Source organism: Eurosta solidaginis, chromosome 1 (assembly GCF_040869045.1).
Source record: "Eurosta solidaginis isolate ZX-2024a chromosome 1, ASM4086904v1, whole genome shotgun sequence".
NCBI classification, from domain to species: Eukaryota; Metazoa; Arthropoda; class Insecta; order Diptera; family Tephritidae; genus Eurosta; species Eurosta solidaginis.
Window position 1 is genome coordinate 340,778,791 of NC_090319.1, and position 21,628 is coordinate 340,800,418.

Sequence of the window (21,628 nt, forward strand, 5' to 3'; positions counted from 1 at the left end):
TAAAAGAACTTCTGGTGACGACGTATTTGTTGAAGAATCAAATGTGGTTGGGGTTGAGTTGAATCAAAAACCCCACCGCAGAACAGTACTCGCAGTGCTAGACTTATATAAAGTCGACTGCGGCATATTATTGTAAGATATGGAAGGGTCCCTCTTCTCCCTAGTCTCAAAAAGTAGACCACAAGAGGTACCCCAGGGTGGTGTCCCATCTCCGCTTTTGTCTAATTTCTACATATCGAAGCACCCTTCGCCACCAGAAGGAGTTACGGTTGTATCCGATGCCGATGACTGCACGAAAATGGCTATAGATTGCGACCTATCCATCGATAAGCTTTGTAAAAAAAACAACTATCTCTCTGATCTCTCAATATTGGAAATCCACGTCGATGGCAATACACTGCCGACTGTGTGGGTATGACGTTTGATCCGGATCTACATTTTGGCGAGAATACATCCGTTATCGTACCTTAAATCTAACCTAATAAAGAGACGCTCATCACCACTACCATTAGCAATTGGCATGCATGTTGTATGCTTGGCGTCTCCGATATGGTCGCTGAGCCTAAAGGTTAAAATACTGCCCTCCGAACCGCTACGGGCAGTCTTCTTATGTGCTCAGAACACCATCTACACAGTGTGGCTAGAATACTCTCCACTAGGATGAGAAATGATGATGAACAAACAGTTTTTGTTGAATACCCAGCAATGTGAGCATCCTAACAGACATCTGATTGAAGAGGCACCACCCCAGGGACTAAGAAAACATCTTTGCAAGCATTATGAGGAAATACGTTGCCTGAGAACTCAGCCGTATAAGAAACACCCCGCTATCTGGTCTGCCCCTATTGAAACTACAATATTCCTTGGACTCCCGTTAGAGGATATTGATGACAATTTGTGAATGGTCGTACGTATTAGATGAAGCGAAGCACTGTCGCAGTATCAACAACAGCGCATCCGCAATTTCGGAAATGAAAACTAACTAAATAACTTTACATAGGACCTAAGCAATTGTGGCTTATGACCAGAAATTGTATATCGTAATAGCGTTAATGTTGCCATCATCAGCGACATCTGTTAGCAGATACATATATACAAAGAAATCAATTCTGAATCACAGGAAATAAAAACGCAAGACCTGTCCTTTTACTTAAGACATAGATATATTGATTGTTGTGAGTTTATGTACTGCCACCTATTGGCCTATTATGCCCTTGTTCTTTTCACAGCACCTCGTCCGAACCGAGTTCTCTGAGGAAACCCAGAATGGTGCTAGGCTTAGGGGAATATATGTATCTGCCTTCTAATCTTAGCGATGCAGGGACCGTATACACAGATCCCGCAAAAGCTGTTAAGCCACAAACCCAGTTTGTGCATGTGACTCTTAAGAATGTCTGTTAAAATTTTAAGGCAGCTTTTTTCCAGGTTATCATGCCTTTATTACATCTTAATTTATATCTTCCTCTAACTGCCTTTGCCTGCCGAAGTCTTAGACTTTGGCATCAACATAATTTTCTGAGACACGCCCCCATTTGCTTGAGGTTTTCTCTAATAGTGTGTAACCCTAACGGCATGATGTGCTCAGGCCTTATTTACTTTTCGGCCTCTGCTATCCTAGCCAGCCATTCCGCTTGCTCGATTCCATCCATCCCTCTGTGGCCAGGTACCCAAGTTAAAGGAATGGTGTTATAAGTCCCTAGAAGGTTTAATCTCGCCACGAACTCAAGGATTGTTGATGATTAAGTCACACCTGAAGAATTTGCCTTAAGCGCGGCCTGACTGTCGCTGATTTATCTTTGCACACCAGTTTAAGGCGATAACTTCTGCTTGGAAAATGCTCGTACACTTTTCGAGGTATGAATATGTTGGTCCTAAGGCCGAAGGTCCACGCTCCATAGCTTTCCGACGTCTTCGAACCATCGGTGTACCATATGAAAGTGTGATCCTTGTGGAGCGCTTCAGTTCTGGAAGTGTCTCAAAAAGCGTAGTTAGGTAGTTAGTACAAAAACGAGACGATTTGAGGTATGGCTCTGAACAAACTTTGAATTTTCTTCTTTAAATATGGCTCGTGTTTGGCCTGCTTTGCAAAATTGACTAAAAAGGAGAGTTCTCTTGTCGATGTATAATAATTTTCGGTATCGACAAGGGCACGTCCCGAAGAAGACCACGGCATTTAACCATTTCTCTAAGAAGAGTAGCATGAAATCTAAAAAAGAGTTAAGTCCTGAAGGAAAACCCTTGGAGGCGGTTAGCAGCAAATATCTGCCTAGAATTTTTTTTTTTTTTGTTGCACATATATAACAAATGTCTCGAAACCAACTTTCCCCATAAGATGGAAGACAATGCACGGCTAGTTCTTGTTCCAAAGGGCAAAAGAGGCCGCATTTCTTCATTTTCTTTCTACCCAATATGTATGCTGGATACCACAAGGAAACTGATGGAGAATCTCATGTAGCAATACCCCAAGATGAGAAATAGAGGATGGGGGAAAATTTTCTCATCGACAGCATGGCTTCCCAAGGGGCGCTCTAAAGTAGTAAGATCGGAGGTCTTTCTGGTCAAGCTTGATCTAAAGAAATATCTTAACTTAGCCAGGAGCGACAACATAAGTGAGGAATTAGATCGCTAGCTTATTGACCCTCAATAAATAAAAAAAAAATGTAAGGCGCGATAACCTGCGAAGAGATTTTAGGCCGAGCTTCTCTACCAATTTGCGTCGTGCTAATTTTAAATTTTTCCTACAAATTGGCGGGACGGGACCTACTTGTTTTATACCGACTCCGAACGGCATCTGCGAGGCAGATAAGTTTTCACTGAAAGCTTTTCATGGCAGAAACACACTCGGAGTGCTTGCCATTGTCTTCTAATTGAAAAACTGTATTTCTAAAATTTTAATGTTGCTTTGCCCGGGGTGAGAACCCAGGGCATTCCGGGTGGTGGGCGAAGCACGCTACCATCACACCACCGTGGCCGCCGACCCTCGATATCTGCTAGAAATTATGACGAACTACTTGGGAGACCGTTGTCTAACTTACAAAACCACCCACTGTAAAGGAAAGGTTAGGATATAAGGCGGAGTAGGGGCACGCTACTAGGCTCCGATCCCTGCAAAATTACTTACAACAGTCTACTTCAATTGAAAACTCCAAAAATCACATTCCTACTTGCTTTCGCGCACGACGTGGCAGCTGTCATAACATTGAGCATGCACAGCTTTAACTAAACCACCTCATGCGCAATCTTAAAAGATGATGCAGAAATTTGAGTGGGACTCAACGAAATACGGGTAGAACTGAATCGCTGTCACCTCCGTTCAGCGAAGAGGAGCGCTGCGAATAATTCGACTTACCGCACGGTTTCGGCTAAAGCTGTCCTGGTCATTGCAGGATATATCTTCTCACTTGGAAAAGAAAAGTAATATACGACAACGTATTAGAAGCAAGTAGACGTGCTGATTCCATGAAGGCGCGAGAAGAGTTGATTCGATGTTGGCAAGAACAGTAGAGCGGCAGCACCGTAGAAAACTGGACCAGGGATCTAATTCCTGAACTGAAACCATGATTTAGGCCGCCACACAGAGAAGTCGACTTTTACCTGACTAAATTTTTTTAACAGGACACGCGGAAGCAACGCAATAATCACCTAAGAATGAACAAGGATTAAAACCCGAACTGCCGGTACTATACAAAATAAGACGATGTATGCTACGCCTTCCTCGAATGCGAGCATTTAGCTGAACATCGGACGAGAGTTGAAGAGATACTTCGCGATCTACCCCCCGGCAGAATCATCAATAACGCCACCTGCGGGAGACACATATGGAATACGGTCAGCACAGATCTTAGGTATAAACTTCCAAGCAAACGAGTAGTTGGATGCCTAGGTCATTAGCGTGAGAGTAGCCATGGAGGTCACGGAGAGTGCACCAGAACACGAAGTAGTGCTAAATGTGGTCCCACGTACGGGGAATTGCGCGGGTCGTGGGAAGTTGGGTTTAAGTGGGTAGCCCTTCATGAAAGAAGGGACGAAGTGTATCGCAGTGAGGCTTTAATATCCATGTCAAAGCATAAAAACTATTTCGGTTATGGAAAAACTGGCCATCGTTACCGTCGACATAGGACGTCAATTAAATGAGTTCCATTTACATTCTATTAAAACACGTGACAACAAAAAGTTTTATGACAATTTCTGTGTCCCCCCATTACAAACATATACAAACACAAAATATTGTAATTAATTTTTTTCCTAATAAATTTCGTTATCGCATTCCGCTACATTGTTTCAAAGCAATTGAAATATAATTTATTTTTTCGAAATCCCTACGCTTCTATGCAGTTTTCATAAACAAACTGTTATTAAAGAAATTAATTTAGCTTAACCTATTTATTTATAGTATTGTGCGTCAATTAAAAGTGATGATAATCAGCGCAAAAAAATACAAAATATACAATAAAAAAAAAAAAACTTATTTTTATTTGTTAAAACAGCAAACAAATTTAATGATTTATAAATAAAATGAATTTTTTAAAACAGCAAAAAAAAAACTTCTACTAGCGATGTCAGGGATACACTGACATATCGATATGGATGTATCGATTAAGTGGTACTTGTTTGATGCCGCTTTTCTTTGTTAGGTTAGGTTAGGTTGAACTGGCCTGTTCGTGAAGACCTCACATCAACTGATTGAGTCCATAGGGTTACCAAAACTTTGTTTAATGACCAAACTGAAAGATCCTATCGAGAACCATGATCTATGTTATTAACTAACTCCGTCCTTTTGTCAAATGCTAAAAGTCTCCTAGGATATAAAGCACTTCCTGCTTCTAGAACCGATAGCTATATCACTCCTAATAACTGGAATCCTGTCTTGATAAGCGCAAGGAGTGAGCAAAAAATCGATAGTTTCCACTGACTATGCCTAATTTAAAAGCATGTAAAATCAGAAGGCAGTGTCTGGTTGAATACCTGTTATGAGCCTACAGTTGTTACCTTTCAATGAGACAGGTAAATTTGTTAATAGAAGTTGCAAGACACGCTCATGATCTTCGACACTTTTCAGCGCGCGCTTGAGTCCACGCCTTTCCTACTTGGGTGATCAATTACAACTCTGGACTAACTTTATTCTCGGCCAGTTTTATTGGGACGTCTACGAAGAAAGCTTCGAAGAGCCCCTTTTTTAAAGAAACTCATCAGAGTTTTCACTCCCAATATAGACGTAAACCTCGCGCTATCCCATTCTTTCCGGGTATTGCATACTGCCAAAAACACTTTTAGATGTTGTGCTGTGCGAGTTTTTTACCTTGATTTTTGCTGGGATATCAATAATAAAGTTGACGCGACTGCAGTTTAAGCTATTTTCTTCTACTGTTTCTACTGGTATTGTTACGGCTTCTACCTCCGCTTGCTTATTTCTGGGTCAGCGCGGTATACCTCTAACCTTACACCTTCCATTACTTTGGAATCATCGGTGTACACATGTATCGCCTCGTCTGCCATTTTAGAACCATTGCGCCAACCATCCAACTATATAGTCGCTTCAGGAGCTCCTTCGAAGTGCAGGTACGGAATATGGTATACTGTTTGTACAGTAATTGATGACGCTATACTACTTTATCCGTATGGTCTGCACTCAAGCTGCCCCGAGCCATTAAGCCTCTTTACAGTTGTTGACGCTATGTTTTTGTCTTCCACCAGGTCTACAGGTGGAACGTGCAGAAGTGAGTATAGTGCAGACGTTGTTTTCCCGTTGTTCTCCCGTAGTTCTAAGCATTGATAGCCTGCATACCTTCTCTAACTGTTTGAGTTAGGTTCTATTGTGTCCATAGCTGTCCATCAAAAAAAAAGACCCCATAGTGTACGATAGGGTTTATAAACACTTTAAATAACCAATGAGACAGAGTGGGAGAGCGCGTTGATCCCACGTTCTCCAAGAAAGCACTTTCACGACAACTAACTGTCTAAAATGATTGATGGATATCTTGTGCAATGCTTCTCATATAAGGCCACCCAACTATCTTAAGCCTAGTCCAATTTGGGACCTTGTACCTCTAGTATAATATACTGTGGCGAATAGTAGCATCACTATGATGTTAGTAAATAATGACAACAACAAAAAACGGCAAGACTTATGTACAAAGCAACGAAGATATGGCTGTTTTCGAACAGAATTTCGCGAAATGACTAGAACTTAGGAAAAATGGGTGGATGAGAAAACCGAGAGTATAAAAGCAGCGCAAACTGAGGAATCAGTAATCAGTTTGATTTAAATATGCTTTTGTGAAGTACGTGATATTAGGGTATAATTATACTACTCCCAAAGTAGAATAAATAAAGACCATATTGCAATACTGAATATTGGAATTATATATTCGACAGTTCAGCAAATCTTTCCCGAAATTGCGTTTGGTTCTTTTGCAGATAGAAATTTAGAGCAGTATCTGATAAAATTAATTATAATGATCATTACTCTATTATATTTATCAAAGTGATTTTTTCAGAAAATTTTCTATGATATACTAAAATATATATCACCGAGTTTCACGTTTATACTGTCTAAATTAAGGGAGAAATGGCCAAAAATCATTCTATCTGAACGATCGGTTGTATGGGATATAACTATATATAGCTTCGATCAAAGTGATTTTTTTAGGATATTTTCTATGATATATTAGAATTTATATCACCGAGTTTCACGTTTATACTTTCTAAATTGCTGCAGGAATGACCAAACCGTCTTATCTGAACTATCGGTTGTATGTGAGATTTATGTTATAGGATCCTACCGGATCCGAAAAATGTCTAATATAATACAAAAATACATCCTTGTGCCAAATTTCATTGAGATATCTCAAAATTTGAGGGACTAGTTTGCGTTCAAACAGACAGACGGACGGACGGACGGAGAGAAGGAAATGGCTTTATCAACTCAGTTCGTCGCCCTTATCAATTCGGTATACTTAATGGTGAGTCTATCTTCTATATTTCTCAACGTTACAAACAAAGTTAATATACCATTTCATGTTAATGAAAATTATAAAAATTATTTGACAGCGTCATACAAACTTATATACATATGAATGTATGAATGTACATATGTTTATGTATACAAAATTATCATTCAATGACTGTGTTTGACACATAATTAAGTGAGCTTCATCAGCAGCAAGTACGTGGAGCACATCTACATACCTACATACATAGCTAAATACATTTTTTTAGCTCATAAAGTCAAGCTGATGCTGCCATTAACGCTAGCCACAAGTCAGACGAAAATTCATAATCTGAGGCGAGTAATTTACTAGTGAATGTTATTGTGCGTACTAGGCTGACAATTTTCTGAACTTTTGCCGCCACGGGATTATCGGGATCTGAAAGCTCGATCTCTTATCCCGGGGTTGTCACGAAATTTGGCATTTTTTTCTTTCTTATGGATTAAAATTGCAACACATAGACAAATTTTCCAAACTAAGTATTTTCAAAGGTTTTCAAAAGCAAAAAGACATTTTCTAAAAGCTCAATTTTGAAGAGTAAGAGTGTTACTCTCAGGAGAAAAAATTTGCTTAAAAACAGAATTCTATTTTTGCACTTTTAGTATTCCGTATCTTAAAAACTTGAAGTTCGGGGACTGCTTTATCTCAGATTCGGGTTCACCACGAGCCAGTCTTCGAGAATGTTTATTCCTGTTTCTATTTACAAAATTTATTTTGACCTTCGTCTGCCTGTGGTACAGCAGAAAATGGCGCTTGTCGAAATTTACGACAAGAATATCTTGAAAGCTTGGACCTATAAGGCACATCTCAAATCAGGTTAAGGTTTTGTGCAATAAACCCCTTAGAAACCAATAACAAAAATCTTGCTACCGACTTTTTAAATTTTCCTCTCCGCCAGTGCAATGCATAATAAATTGCTATTTCCAACATTCCCGGGATTAAGGTCGAATAATTACGGAATTTTTGGGATTTGAAAAAAAACCGTGGTCCCGAGATCTCGGGATCGTCATCTCTAGCGTAAACAGGACTGAAAGCTAATGTATATTATCTAGCTAAGTCAGAAAGAAGCTCCGTTCATCATGATTTAAAATCATGAAAAAATATGTTTGGTCGTGCTGCCGATTTTTTGTCCAGGGTCTTATGCGAGCGGTGCCTATTGGATGGTTTACAGCCAATGGATATATCCGGCTGTATTTCAACTGAGCCTTCCCGATACCGATCCATTGTAGGAAGTATTATAGGAAACAATTGGGAAATACTGTAAAAAATTGTTGAACAACTTCTAGTTGAAAAGGAGACAAAATTATTGCTAGTTGGCGCGCGGGTCGTGATAATTGAAAAATTTATACGAGATAAGGAATATTGCGATCGGTTTATAAATAACTTAACCGTGAGCTAGAGACTTGAACATTTGAAAACAGCTTAAAGCCCTATTAGAATGTAAAATTTGGGAAAAAAGATTCACTAGATATAGCAGAGATCGAGATAATTAGAGATCATGGAATCGATTTCTAAGTAACTTCCCTGCAAGCTAATAACTGTGAGAGAAGTGTGGCTCAGATATCAAAGACTCTTTAACTTATATAACAAAAAGTTTCGCTGGAAATCACATGCATCTGGATAGTTAGCAATATCGCACCGATCGCGTGGCATATTGCGATACATTTGTGAGATAATATTTATCATTGAGTTACAAACTCGTCATATGTGGCTGAAAACAAGACGGAAATGTATAAGATTTGGGGAAAAAATTTCGATAGGTGACGAACAGGGTCCACTCCACAATCGATTTTGAGATGGAACTAATAATCCCCCACCTGGCTATGACGAAGTCAAAACAGAAACAAGTTTAAAGGCACGGCCTTGAGATGTATCGAAAACCTCATACCTTCATGAATGAACAATAATCTGATGAAACTCGAAATATACATAAAATCGGAACAATCAGTTGTATGTTGTATATGTTGATATTATGTATATGACAGATTTTTTCAGATAAAAATGTATGTCATATATGTAAGCACCTGGAGAAAATTCAAGCTTCTAACCGTTAAAATGAGACTGACAGGCAGCATGACAGACATACTGACATGGCTTAATCAACTCAGCTCGTCGTCGTGAACATTTCTGTGTGGCCTTTAAATATTTTTAAATTTTTGATGTCAAACCAAACTTAAGTACTTTACCATTTAATTTTCATCAATGGTATTATAAGTAGTTCAAATAGGGAGTTGTTCAACTTCTGTGTAAACATGGTCGAACGGGTGCATGCCAGATAACTTTAATCTAAGTGTTAATCCTTTATACTAAGACGGTCGCTATTAGAGCAGGTATAGAGATTTGTCTTGGCTTTAAAAAAGTCATACGCCCAACTTTCTGCAGGAGTACGTATCAATCGCATATATGCCACTGTTGCCTAGGTAACTGTAGAGGGTTAAGGACTCCAGAGGCGTAAGAAATTTTTAATGTTAGCATATTTTCCCTTATCCTTTTTTTTTTTTTTTTTGTTGCTTTCACGGTAAACAAAACTTTAACATGTGAGTTTGGTTGTCTATTGAAGATGAGGATTGTAGGCCAGATGACCAACTGTCATAATATGAGCACTTCGCATTGTATCTTAATTACCTCCCATTTTCCATATTTTAATAATTTACATTTTTTTCTCACTTCATGATACATTCAATTGGCATTTATTTTCATATTCCCTTTCTTTTCATATCTATGATCCATTTGCTATGATTTTAATGGTTCATAAAAATTTTTAATGCATTCCTTATATTATAGGAGTTTTAATTCGATGCTGCACATATACGTGTACAGTGAAACCCCTGTAAAGCGAACACTAACCGCCAGCCCATTTTTGTTCGTCCAAGAGTAGTGTCCTCGAAGATTATGTCTAGGTCTTAAAACCTTAGACTAACAAAGTTGTTTCTATAATTAAAAAGAGAGGACTGTAAAGTCATGACGGGTACACTGCCTTCTGGCGTCATATGCCTTACAATTAGGCTTGGTCAGTGATGGATGAAGGAAGTGCAGGCTGGAGGAGGAACCGATAGAGCACGTGCTCGTGCCCTGCGCTTGCCAGGCTAACACTACATCTATCAGGAGTGATACAGCTGTCAGATCTAGAAGCAGCAAGTGGCTTAAGTCAGAAAAGTTCTAGTATTTGGCAAGAGGACTGAGTTATTTTTTAACATAGGTCTTGGCTTTTGATATGGTTTTTCATTTTGCTCGTTCAACCAAACTTCTGGTAACACTACGAACTCATTCAGTCTATGTGAAGTCCTCAAAGACCGGCCAGGTCAACCTAACCTAACATAAGAATGGTGTCCGCTCAAGAGTATGGGTTGCTATTTAGTTAATGGTACTCACAGCCTTTCATTTTAAAGACACATTTTTTTATATAACACCGCTCTCAAAAGTAAGTAAGTAAGTAAGTAAGTAACGCGGAGTTCTTTGAGCCCTAATAAAGGCTGAAGGGTGTGGCAAAGGCGCGGCAACGTCGTAAAAAACGATACATGTAGAACCAATCTTATGGAACCGAGATGGTTTTATGCAAGGTCATCAAAATCATGTCTAATAAAATTTTCAGCTCTAGAAATAGTAAGTGGGATGGTCCTTATACAACTTATAGTATTTTTCAATCGTATGTAGCTATTTTATAAAATAGTTCATAGTTCCTGAAGGCATTTATCAGCTTGGTCGAGTATCTAAACATGGTTGCTCTAAAAACTGTTTCTTTAACTTGTGGGAAGTGTCCGCCTTATAGAGGCGTCCGTTGGAAAGTTTCTCCGTATACACACATATATGCATATGTACATATAATGCAATAATTATCCATATCTACCTTCGATTATCCATTTTCTCGCTATATTTAAAATATATTTTTTTATTTCTTCTCTCTCTTTAGCAATTTTATTTGATTATGCTCTGGTGCTCATGCTACACAAGTTTATTAAATTTATAATGCAGTGGGTTGAAGCAGCAGAAACAAGTTAAAATAAATATTTACTTCCTTATATCAAAATACTAATACGCCAACAAATTCGATAAAAACATCACTAGTATGAAGGAGATAAAAAAATTAATGAATTAGAGGATAATATTGGACGAATTTTCTCTTAAACCTTGTAATATATCGAATTCCAGTTTCGAACAGGAAACGGCCCTGAAGTTGACATAACCAAATTTGATGGAAAATAGTTTCACTGTTTTGTGTCGTTGTCCATGTAAGGGCTTAACCGAAAAGCAAGTATACCTTGGGGGGAAATTATGTAGAACGCAACGAGTCGTTTTTACTCGTGTAAACCAACATTCGTATGATATGAAAGCACTCAGTCACTTCAGTGAATCACAGTAAACCTGAGTGCCTTTGTGAAATTTTTGGTATTATATATTGATAAGTGTGAAATTCAGTGACTGCTACGAAATTGTCATGACGTCATATTGAATCTATCCTTAATGTTCCAGCCACTGTCAACCCCACCCCAGCCAAAAGTAATGATGACAAATATAAAGCTCAGCAAAACTAAAACTGAAGCTCACTTGGAAAGCATGAATTTTCATTGTGGCACCACATAAAATAACGCTGACTTATGCACATCTACTCACAGAGTTTTTGCGTATATAGTTTCGAATGAGGCGATCTCAACCTTGGATAAATTCCCCGGCGATCCGAGTGATTTATGACTGAAATACATTCGAAGAAAATACTGCAAAAGCTGGGCAATTAGGCATAAACTGACTCGATGGTTCCACCTCATCATCCTCCATACAGCTGCAACAGGATGGACTTTCCAGTACATTGAGATGTACCATATGGATTGCCATTGGACAGTTTCCTGTTAAAACTACAATGACCATTGAGAGATGAGCCTTAGTGAACCCAATCATTTCGGCAGACCTGTAGTATCGCGTGGAATTCACCTCACTTCAAACACGCTTAACATTACAAACATACGTTCTTTGACCCAGGTAACTACCATGAGTTCATTCGCGTTCACCAAGTCGCCTAATGCATTAATGCGTCATACCCAAATTGCTCAAGTAGGAATCATATTGACAATATGTAGGTCAATATAATAATTCGCTGACAAAGCATTTCTCACTATTGAGTCATGCACCTCTAGTATGTAAATATTAATGTAAGGATGTATATATGTATAGGTTAAGAACTTTTGTATAAATAGGAAAGAATTAATTCAATAAAAGAGAAAGATAATTCGGATGCTAAACTTCAGCGCATCTATTTTATTATTATTCGGAAATATTAAAGATCTCATGCCATCCAATTTCTGCCACAACAAACTCGCTACCTTCCAAATAATTTGTAGAAAAAAAAACTAATTTCGCTGGTTTTACAAGGTACTGAAAAAAAGCTTAAATATTTGAAATCTCCACGAAGTTGACACTTTAACCAGGAGGTCACATTATCAACATTTTGAAGTTATACGTACATCATTAATCCATGTTTTAGGAAAATCAACAAAATCAAAGAAATGATTTGATTAAACCAGGTCCTTACCTCTGTATGCGTGAAAACTAGTAGAAGCTTTGTGCTATCTCACTGAGAATTTCGATGTATGTACTTTGTTTGGCACGCATCATTCATCGGATAATAACCACGCCCACATTGTGTATATCGAGTACTTTGAAAACCACAGAAAAATCGCAATTATTTTGAAAATACTAAATGTCAAATTTTATATGGGAAGGAGAGTTGTGGTAACTTATAATGTTCTGACGCTGTTAGCTCAGGTTGAAATAGCTGATCCGTGAGGATTGCGCTCTTCCTACTTCTGCCTGATTTAAAGCATTTAACGCCAGAAGGTAGTGTCTGGTTTCAATGATAAGATTAACTTCGCAAGTCCAAAGTTGTAAAACCTCCGTATGACCTTCGACACTTTCCAGCCCTGCCCAATCTGATTGAAATATCCACGGTAAAAGCCGCTGGCTATGCGCCATTTCTTGGCTTACTTACTTTCTTATTCATTTCCCTCTATTCCCAAATGCTAAAGAATCCAATTAATGTAAATATCTCCCTATTCCGATTCTTTCTAGAGATTGCTTACACTCTAGCACACTTTAAGATGTTGCGCATTGAGAGATTGTTGCTCTAACTGCTGCAAAGGTAGTAAGTAATTCCACCTTAAAAATACTAAAGTGATTTGTCAGCTTGTAGGATCAGTAAATCGCAGCTCCTACACCTTCCATTACTTTGGAACCATCGTTGTACACATGTACCGCCTCATTTGCCATTTGAGCGCCTTTGCGCGAATCTTGCATCGTAATAGACAATATTCTAAGTGCTATATGGCACATGTTTAGGCTCGGGAAGAGTATATCATTTTTGGATGGACGCAAACTTAATCTTCCTTACTTACTTTTTATTTTAAATGCCGCATTGTGATTAAGATTTGTATGCTTGGGAAAAAGATGGAAATCATGTAATCGCAGTCTTATTGTATCAAATACATGTGTACAATACAGTAAAAGCAGAAATCAAGATTTCCAGGTGGAATTCTCATGAAGGTGACCTAGGGAGGTATCAAAATTCTACCAAACTCTATGGCGCAGTAATGGTGACGTGGGAAACAACATTTAGGGGGTATTTATATTGTGGACAACATAAAGCTAGAGAAGCGAAGCTGATACATCATACCTTAAGATGTTTCGATGCCTGAGTTTTTAAATACGCAACTTGTATATCAGGGAGGTGAAAATTTGACAAAAATCGTGCATTTACTTAACCGTCCATTGTGTGAAAGTTTTATATCCACTCGTTGTTTAAAATGGCCTGGCTAGGCCACCTATAAGAAAACGTGCTTTGTTTGTAGGGTGGTGTGGAAATTATGTCTGTAATCAATATAAGTGTAATACTAATAAAAAAAAAACAGAAGTTTGTTGAAGAATCGCAGACCCACCAAACTTTTGCTCCACACTTTTCCGTTTTAGACGGAATATACTGCGTAAACCTAGTTCGCCCATGGTAGGGAAATAGCTGACCATCTACTGTTATTGCTGCGTTAGGGCTATATGCTTCTTGAAGATTGTGATTGATCATAGTCAAAATGTCGTCAATTGGTGCAGATTTACTCAACAGCATACATTCAATACGAGTGTTTGCTCCATCAAAACGAACAAACCGAATCAACATTTTGAATCGATCTAACGTTGCATTATAAATATCAAAATGCCGAGAATGACATAGATCCATTGCTTACATATTATTACAGTGGAGCACACCGAAAAATAATAGCAATACAAACCGAGCATACATTTCCATTTCGTCAGTCGGCTTCTACTCTTTTGGCTTACATGTTGGATTAGCCTTATTCCAGGCCTTGATCACTTCTACTGACGGATAATTCCACTATTTCAGGTGACATCATGTCACGAAAAATAGACACTGCAATCGGTAAAAATCTATGAGCAGGTCCCAATGGTCTGGTGCGGGTACTGATAAACCGGTTCCAATGGCGTGCTCTAGGTGCTGGCGGTTGCTTTTTCCAAAACATATTGTCAATCTTGCACTCATTATATTGCTTTTTCACCTAGTAATCGATTCACTCCACTGGCAAGATTTGAGACACTAGGCTCTTTTTCGATTACTTAATCCCATTCAACGTCATAAAAGTCTTGGTTTTTAGGCAACTCTTCTTTGAGCTCAAGTTCATTCTCAATATCAGACACGTCTCCGTTATCGACAGGAACATAGTCATCATCATCATAGTCGTCGGTGGCATACGGATTATCTTTCTCATCCTCCGCTGCAGTAAATTTGCTCAGCACTTCCTCGTGATGGCGCACTTACTCACTTGATTGATGATAACTACTACTACAGATAACTAATCGAGCCCTATCTACTTCGTCTAAAAGTGATATTTCTGTTCCGGTACAGCATAAAAGGAAACACTTTATGAATAATACAGGTCACTATTTCAATTGTAAATAAATACTAACTTGTTTCCGCTCAAACAAGAATGATTGCAAAAAGCGAAATAAATCATACACAAAGAAAATTTGCAACCAAATTCAATTCCAACATAACTGGAGATATCTGGCGCCTGTTCTCGTGCTTTTTTTTACTAAATCTAGTAAAACTGCCGAAAAGTACGATACATGACTACACCAAAATTGCAGTGATGGCCTGTGCAGGCCATTTACCCTAGCATATAAAGTTTTTGTGTAAAATATATATTTTTCATAATCACTTCGCTAGAAATGGTTATAACATTTTCAGAAGCTTCAGCTAACAGGCCTGTATGGTATATTGACGCCGTTTTTTGAAAAATTAACGAAACAAAAAGATATACCCCTTTAAAAATCGAAAGAGCCTGCGTAGGCCACATCACACAATGGAGGGTTAAGCTAATGCTGTTATGATAGGATATTGCGATTGCTCTCAGCAATCAAAAAAATAGGCAATCCAGCAAGCCGCACCTACAACTACAGCATAACTTTGCATTATATCGGATATAGAATATATCTATAATGTTGTGCGAAATTTTGAGTCAGCCGTAAATCAACTGATTGGATCTTACCAGTGTCACTTTAGTCTTGCTGGATCTATATAATATCAAGCAGATTTTCCTGATACACTTCATATGAAGAAGATTTATGAAATAGTTTGGCATTGAAAACATTTTTAAATATTTTTAAATGTTAAAAAAAAAAAAAAATCTGTTCTGAACAACCTTAATAAGAATGCAAATTAACACATTAAATGGAGAAGCAATTATGGCGGCTACCGTGGTGTGATGGTACTCTACCTACCACACCGTATGCCCTGGGTTCGATCCCCGGGCAAAGCAACATCAAAGTTTTAGAAATAAGGTTTTTCAATTAAAAGAAATTTTTCTAAACGGGGTCGCCCATCGGCAGTGTTTGGCAAGCGCTCCGAGTTTATTTGTGCCATGAAAAGCTCTCAGTGAAAACTCATCTGCCTTGCAGATGCCGTTCGGAGTCGGCATAAAACATGTAGGTCCCTTCCGGCCAATTTGTAGGGAAAAATCAAGAGGAGCACGACGCAAATTGGAAGAGAAGCTCGGCCTTAGATCTCTTCGGAGGTTATCGCGCCTTACATTTATTTTTATTTTTAATTATGGTAACTCTACTATATATATGTAAAAAAGACACATGTACAAATATACATGCGAATATCCATTTACAAACACTTTCCTTTTAACAATGTTGAGCACCAGGAGCTGCTATTATCATTAGCAACATTTTTATACCAGGCACGAAAATGAGCCTTTGGTTGTTGTTGTTGTAGCGGTGCTTCGGCCCATTCAAAGAGGTGCAATTATTCCCAAATTTCCATCAATATCTCTAACGGGACGTTCATTGGGTAAGTCGGGGTCGAGATAAGTAAGAGTTTAACATATAACAGTACCCAAATCGGAGTTGAACTAACTGATCCACGTCTCCCTGGGGAGGCCACTTTCCTCAACTGCGAGATCAGGATGTTTGTCTTTAAGAATGAGGCGCACCAGGCAATCTATAGCATAATTGTCCTATGACATTTTGTGGATGCTTTTGAGAAGCATTTCATGCTCTATTTCTCCATACAGCTTTATTCTCAAGCGCCGGATTTTTTATAGGGAGATGATTTTTTAAGTTCCTGGGAGGAGGGTCCCTTCAAAATTATGTCTATTGGTATGATCAGGTTTAATTTCTCTCCTTGATGGAGAGTAATTTCGCCTCACTGTGTACAAAAAGACATCCCGTGGCAGTTCTGACCGAGATGTTTTGGCAGGCCTGCAATTTCCCTCAGTGTGTTTATTTTGTGCTCGCCGACCATATTGGGGATAGCCGGCCAGAGATTTTATGATTTTGTTACCCCTCCGTCGCGCGTTGGCGATGGCGAGTATCGAAGAAAATTTAACGATAAGCTGTACGAGCTATACGCAGACATCAACATAGTCCAGCGAATTAAAACGCAGCGGCTGCGCTGGCTAGGCCATGTTATGCAAATGAAAGATGACGCTCCGGCCAACAAAGTGTTTATATCGGAACCCGCCTATGGAAGCAGAGTAGAGGGCGGCCCACACTCCGTTGGAAGGGCCAGGTGGAAAACGATTTCAACTCCTTTGGTGTGACCAATTGGCGCCGGTTGGCAGAGAGAATGAGCGACTGGCGCGCCTTGTTGGACGGCCATAACCGTTTAAACGGTTAAGCGCCAATTAAGTAAGTAAGTAAGAACCCCTCCCTCTGAACTTTGGGTACATCTTCGGATGCATGATCGCCAAAATATATGTCTTGATCGAACTTTAACCCATTATTTTTGAGGGTAAGACAGTCGGTAGCTTAAACATTTGGCCATATTATATAGTCTGGTGGTACAAGATAAAATAGCTCTCCATTACTTGAAAGCTAGGAAGAAGATGAACCTGATACCCTTGTTATTGATGCCGAAATATACTTTCCGTCATCCGACTGTGATAAAGTGAAAATAACATTATCTCGACTAAAGACTAACAGGGCGGCGGTTAAAGACGCACCACCTATTTTAACATATAGGCGGGAAGCTTGCCTAGAAGGTTCAACGTATTCATATTAATTCGGGCCCGAGATGGTCGGGAAAGTACCTTAATGCTGCTTTTTACTGGAACGTAACAGATCTATATCCGGCAAGGGACAATCAACATCGAGAGAATTTCCAAATCCTTCCGGAGGTGTCTGTACGCTACGATAACAACGACAAGAACCATCTTTGTGCCAACTTAAAACATTGTTTGACAGCGCGAATGAAGACGCTTGTTTACTTGTCTGATCTGGAGTTATGGGCAGAGCTAATATATTTTTTTCATTGGCATTGATCAACACTACCAGCTCCGTGTGGATTAAAAAAGGACCTCTGCGAGGCACTCGACAGCAAACGGAGCTTGGAAAAAGGCGAATAACTATCGTACGTCTTTTTTACCCTAAAGCAACAGATTAAAAATTCGATGGCACTATAGGACCGAAAAATATTGATATCATAGGCTTTAACAAACGCGCCGTTAGTTCAGGCTTCTGTACATCCTGTCCGTGATGACAACAATTGTTGTCAGTTATCGCCAGCTTCTTCCAAACTCTTCATGTACTTATTTATTAGATATCTCCTCATTTTATACAACTTATCTCGGAACTTATTCAAACTTCATAGCCGTAAGATTTTATTATCTTATCTTCGTTTCGTTTCAAAGTTTCGCATAATATGGCATTATATATCCTTTCCCAACTCTTAACAACTTCTTGGTAATGCCAGCCGATTTTTTTAGACAGACGTCCGGATTGACTGTATTTGGAATTAGAACATAATGTGAGAATTTGCTTGACAATCGGTATACCAAAAATTCGAAGCTTATCGCACCTAGAAGGATTGGCTTTGAAAACGTTGAGGAAAGCTACTCGACTGCGTAAGGTATATATGGAATCTTATCTCGTACAGCTTGGTAGAAATTCTGAGAGATAGCACGGAAGTGACAAGTACCACGGGCTGGATTAATATTGCGCCGTCTTCGCAACTAAACCAAATATTTTATTTTTTTTATATAGAGGTCCCCAGAGAGACTCAACTCTTCGCATCGCACCACAGCGTCTTTTTCCACCTTGTAGCAGGTTTTTTGCAGAGAGGATAATTGATGTGTATTGGAACGAATTTCCGTCATCCATTGTTGAATTTGGTCTTAAGACAAACAGGTTCCGGCGTTGCGCCATCATCAGTGTAATTTATCGTTGTGATCTGTTGTTGTTGTTTCACTTATATGAGTTGTTCGTAAGTACATGAGCAGGTATGGCCAAACGGAATGCTTGGGTATGTATATGTGTATGTGTGTGTTATGTACTCATTCGGAAATAGGAGTGGGTTTCACTGATCATTTTTTGTGGTTCGCTGAGATAGGTAGAAATCAATAATTTTTGTCGTTTCAGCTTTTTTGTGTATTTGTGTTTGGTTTTTTGTTTTGTATTTATTTGTGGGGAAGTTTAGGTCTGTTGTACCTGTTATTTCTTTTTTACGTTTTAAAGGTTCAAAGACCTATTGCATAAGGAATTGTGTTTGTCAGTTTGTTTACTATTCTACTGTCGAATGTTTTTTGTAAGTTCAGCTATCGGAATTTTGCTTGCATGTGAAGGACCTTGACTGTTTTATTGATGTTTGCTGGGGAGCATTTATTGTTGACCATATGATTCGCAAAGTTTGACTCTGGTATAATGGTTGGATTCCGTGTTTCTTTGCTGTAATCTCTAATTTGTTCTCTGAACCTCATTCTTACTTGTCGTCCTGTTTGTCCCATGTAAGTGTATCAGAATTCGCTGCAAAGCACGCCATCACCACAGCGGCGACCAACTACTTGGAAAAAATGTTCTGCGATGTAAGTTTTTCAAATGATTTCATGAAAGGTGTACGGACTTCGACCCAACCGCAGATAGTCATGTCCTTAACTGTTTCTTTTTGTTCGTTGTTGTTGTTGTTGTTGTTGTAGCGATAAGGTTGCTCCCCGAAGGCTTTGGGGAGTGTTATCGATGTGATGGTCCTTTGCCGGATACAGATCCGGTACGCTCCGGTAACACAGCATCATTAAAGTGCTAGCCCGACCATCTTGGGAACGATTTATGTGGCCACGTTAAACCTTCAGGCCATCCCTCCCTCCCCACCCCAAGTTCCTTGAGGAGCTTGGGGTCGCCAGAGCCTCGTCTGTTAGTGAAACAGGATTCGCCGCGGATAAGTGAGGTTGACAATTGGGTTTGGAGAAGCTCTATATTGCGCTGGCAACCTGAAGGGTTGCGCTACACAGCCCCTTGAATCTGGCATTTTAGTCGCCTCTTACGACAGGCATACCTACCGCGGGTATATTCTGACCCCCTAACCCGCTGGGGTTTGTTCGTCATCTGTGCCAGTTGCTTGAAATTAGTCAACAACGTGAAAAAGCAATTTGTTAAAATATGGGAATGCGCTGGAATTTTGCATGTGGAATTTGCTTATTGCATAATGTATTACTTAATGAATGAATTTGCATATTTATATAATTGATTACGTACCTACATACTTACAACAACTTTAAATTAAATTTGCATATAAATGTAAAATACTCCACTTTTGTATTGAATCTACGTATTAAAATAATTGCATGTATTCAGTTGGAAGTAGTAGCTGGACTCGTTTTCATGCAGCCTTGAATTTGCATTTGTCAACAGTGCCAGTCGTAAGTGAAAATTCAGTGTACCGATGGATCGAAGTTTTACGGTAAGGTTGGAAGAGGGTTTTTTGTGAGGAGCTCGATGTAAGCCGCAATTTTTAATAACGTGATCGCTGCAGCGTCTTCAAAGCGAAGGTTGACGTAATTGAGGATACGGTACATGGTACGCTTTCCAGTGCTACTACGGTTAGAGAACTCAACACCTATTTCGACTGCCAAACAGTTATCAAGGATCTGAGTTCGACGTAGGTGCGATCGGAGGTGGAACTGAAATGTTTGATTTCGCCTGCGCTTGCGTCAAACAGTTTAAGATGAAGATAATATAGTCTCCGGATCAAACCAAAAGACAGACACTACCAATTGCAGGATAGCGGGATCCTACTGACCAGAAGTGTATAGCAGAAGGTCTGCTAAAATAATTGGGTTCATCAAGGCGCCTCACTCAATGGTGATTGGGGCTTTGACGGGTAACTGTCCAAATGAGAGGCTGTGCGGTACTTCTGAACATATTGAAAAACCATTAATGCAGCTGGAGAATGACGAGTTGAAATTGAATAGAAGTCTTCGAAATATTTTATACTTGATTGTCCACCGCTTACCAGAACTAGGCAAAGGTATTTCGGTCGCGGCTCACTAGGATCTCTAAAAGATTTATTAGAAACTAAAAATGTCATATTTATTTAAAATATCACCATCCCCAATGTCTATAACATTGTTGCACTGTTTTACAAAAAAAGAATTGGTCCTCGTTAAGTTCGATGGGAAAAATAAAAGTGAACGTCCAAGAAACAAATGTTTTTAAGTTAACTATAGCTCGCCCATGGGTTGAACTTAACCACAACATGGTAACTTTACCAAAAACAAATACTTTCGGGCTTTTTGAAAAGAGCTAAGTCGCCTTTTCACTAATGTTTAACAACCCATAACAACAACTTATTGGTATACTCGGCGTGCTCTGCAAACAGAATATATTAAATTTGGTAAAATAATGGTGGATCGTAACGGCATAAACGTATCGAGATTAATATAGACTTTTTTATATCAAAATGCTTTAATTTAGCCATGCTCGTCCGTCCATCCGTCCCTCTGTCTGTGATCACGATAACTTCAGTGAATAATGACATATCTTTTGGAAATTTTTTTATATGGGTTCATTGGCACTCGTCACCCATTTTTATTTAAAATGAGCGAAATTTGAAGATAACCACCAATTTTTATATGAATAACATTTTGGAAAGCACAAAAAACTAGTTATTTAGTAACGTTAAAATTTGATGTGTGGACTGATATTGAGACTCTTGATAAAAATTTGAAAAATGTTTGAAAATGCGCGTGGCACTGCCCATTTGTGATAAAACCAATTTTAAATATAAATAATCCATAAATCAATATCCGTTAAACCTATCATAACTAAATTCGGCACAGAAGTTGCCTTTACTAGAAAGAATTCTTCGA

At 38.9% G+C, this 21,628-nt stretch overlaps 1 protein-coding gene across 1 annotated transcript in view; it reads right to left on the bottom strand.

The window, feature by feature from the left end:
* Positions 1 to 21,628, bottom strand: part of beat-VI (beaten path VI) — an 89,900-nt gene that overhangs the window by 55,872 nt on the left and 12,400 nt on the right. The gene's annotated exons all lie outside the window — the stretch shown is intronic.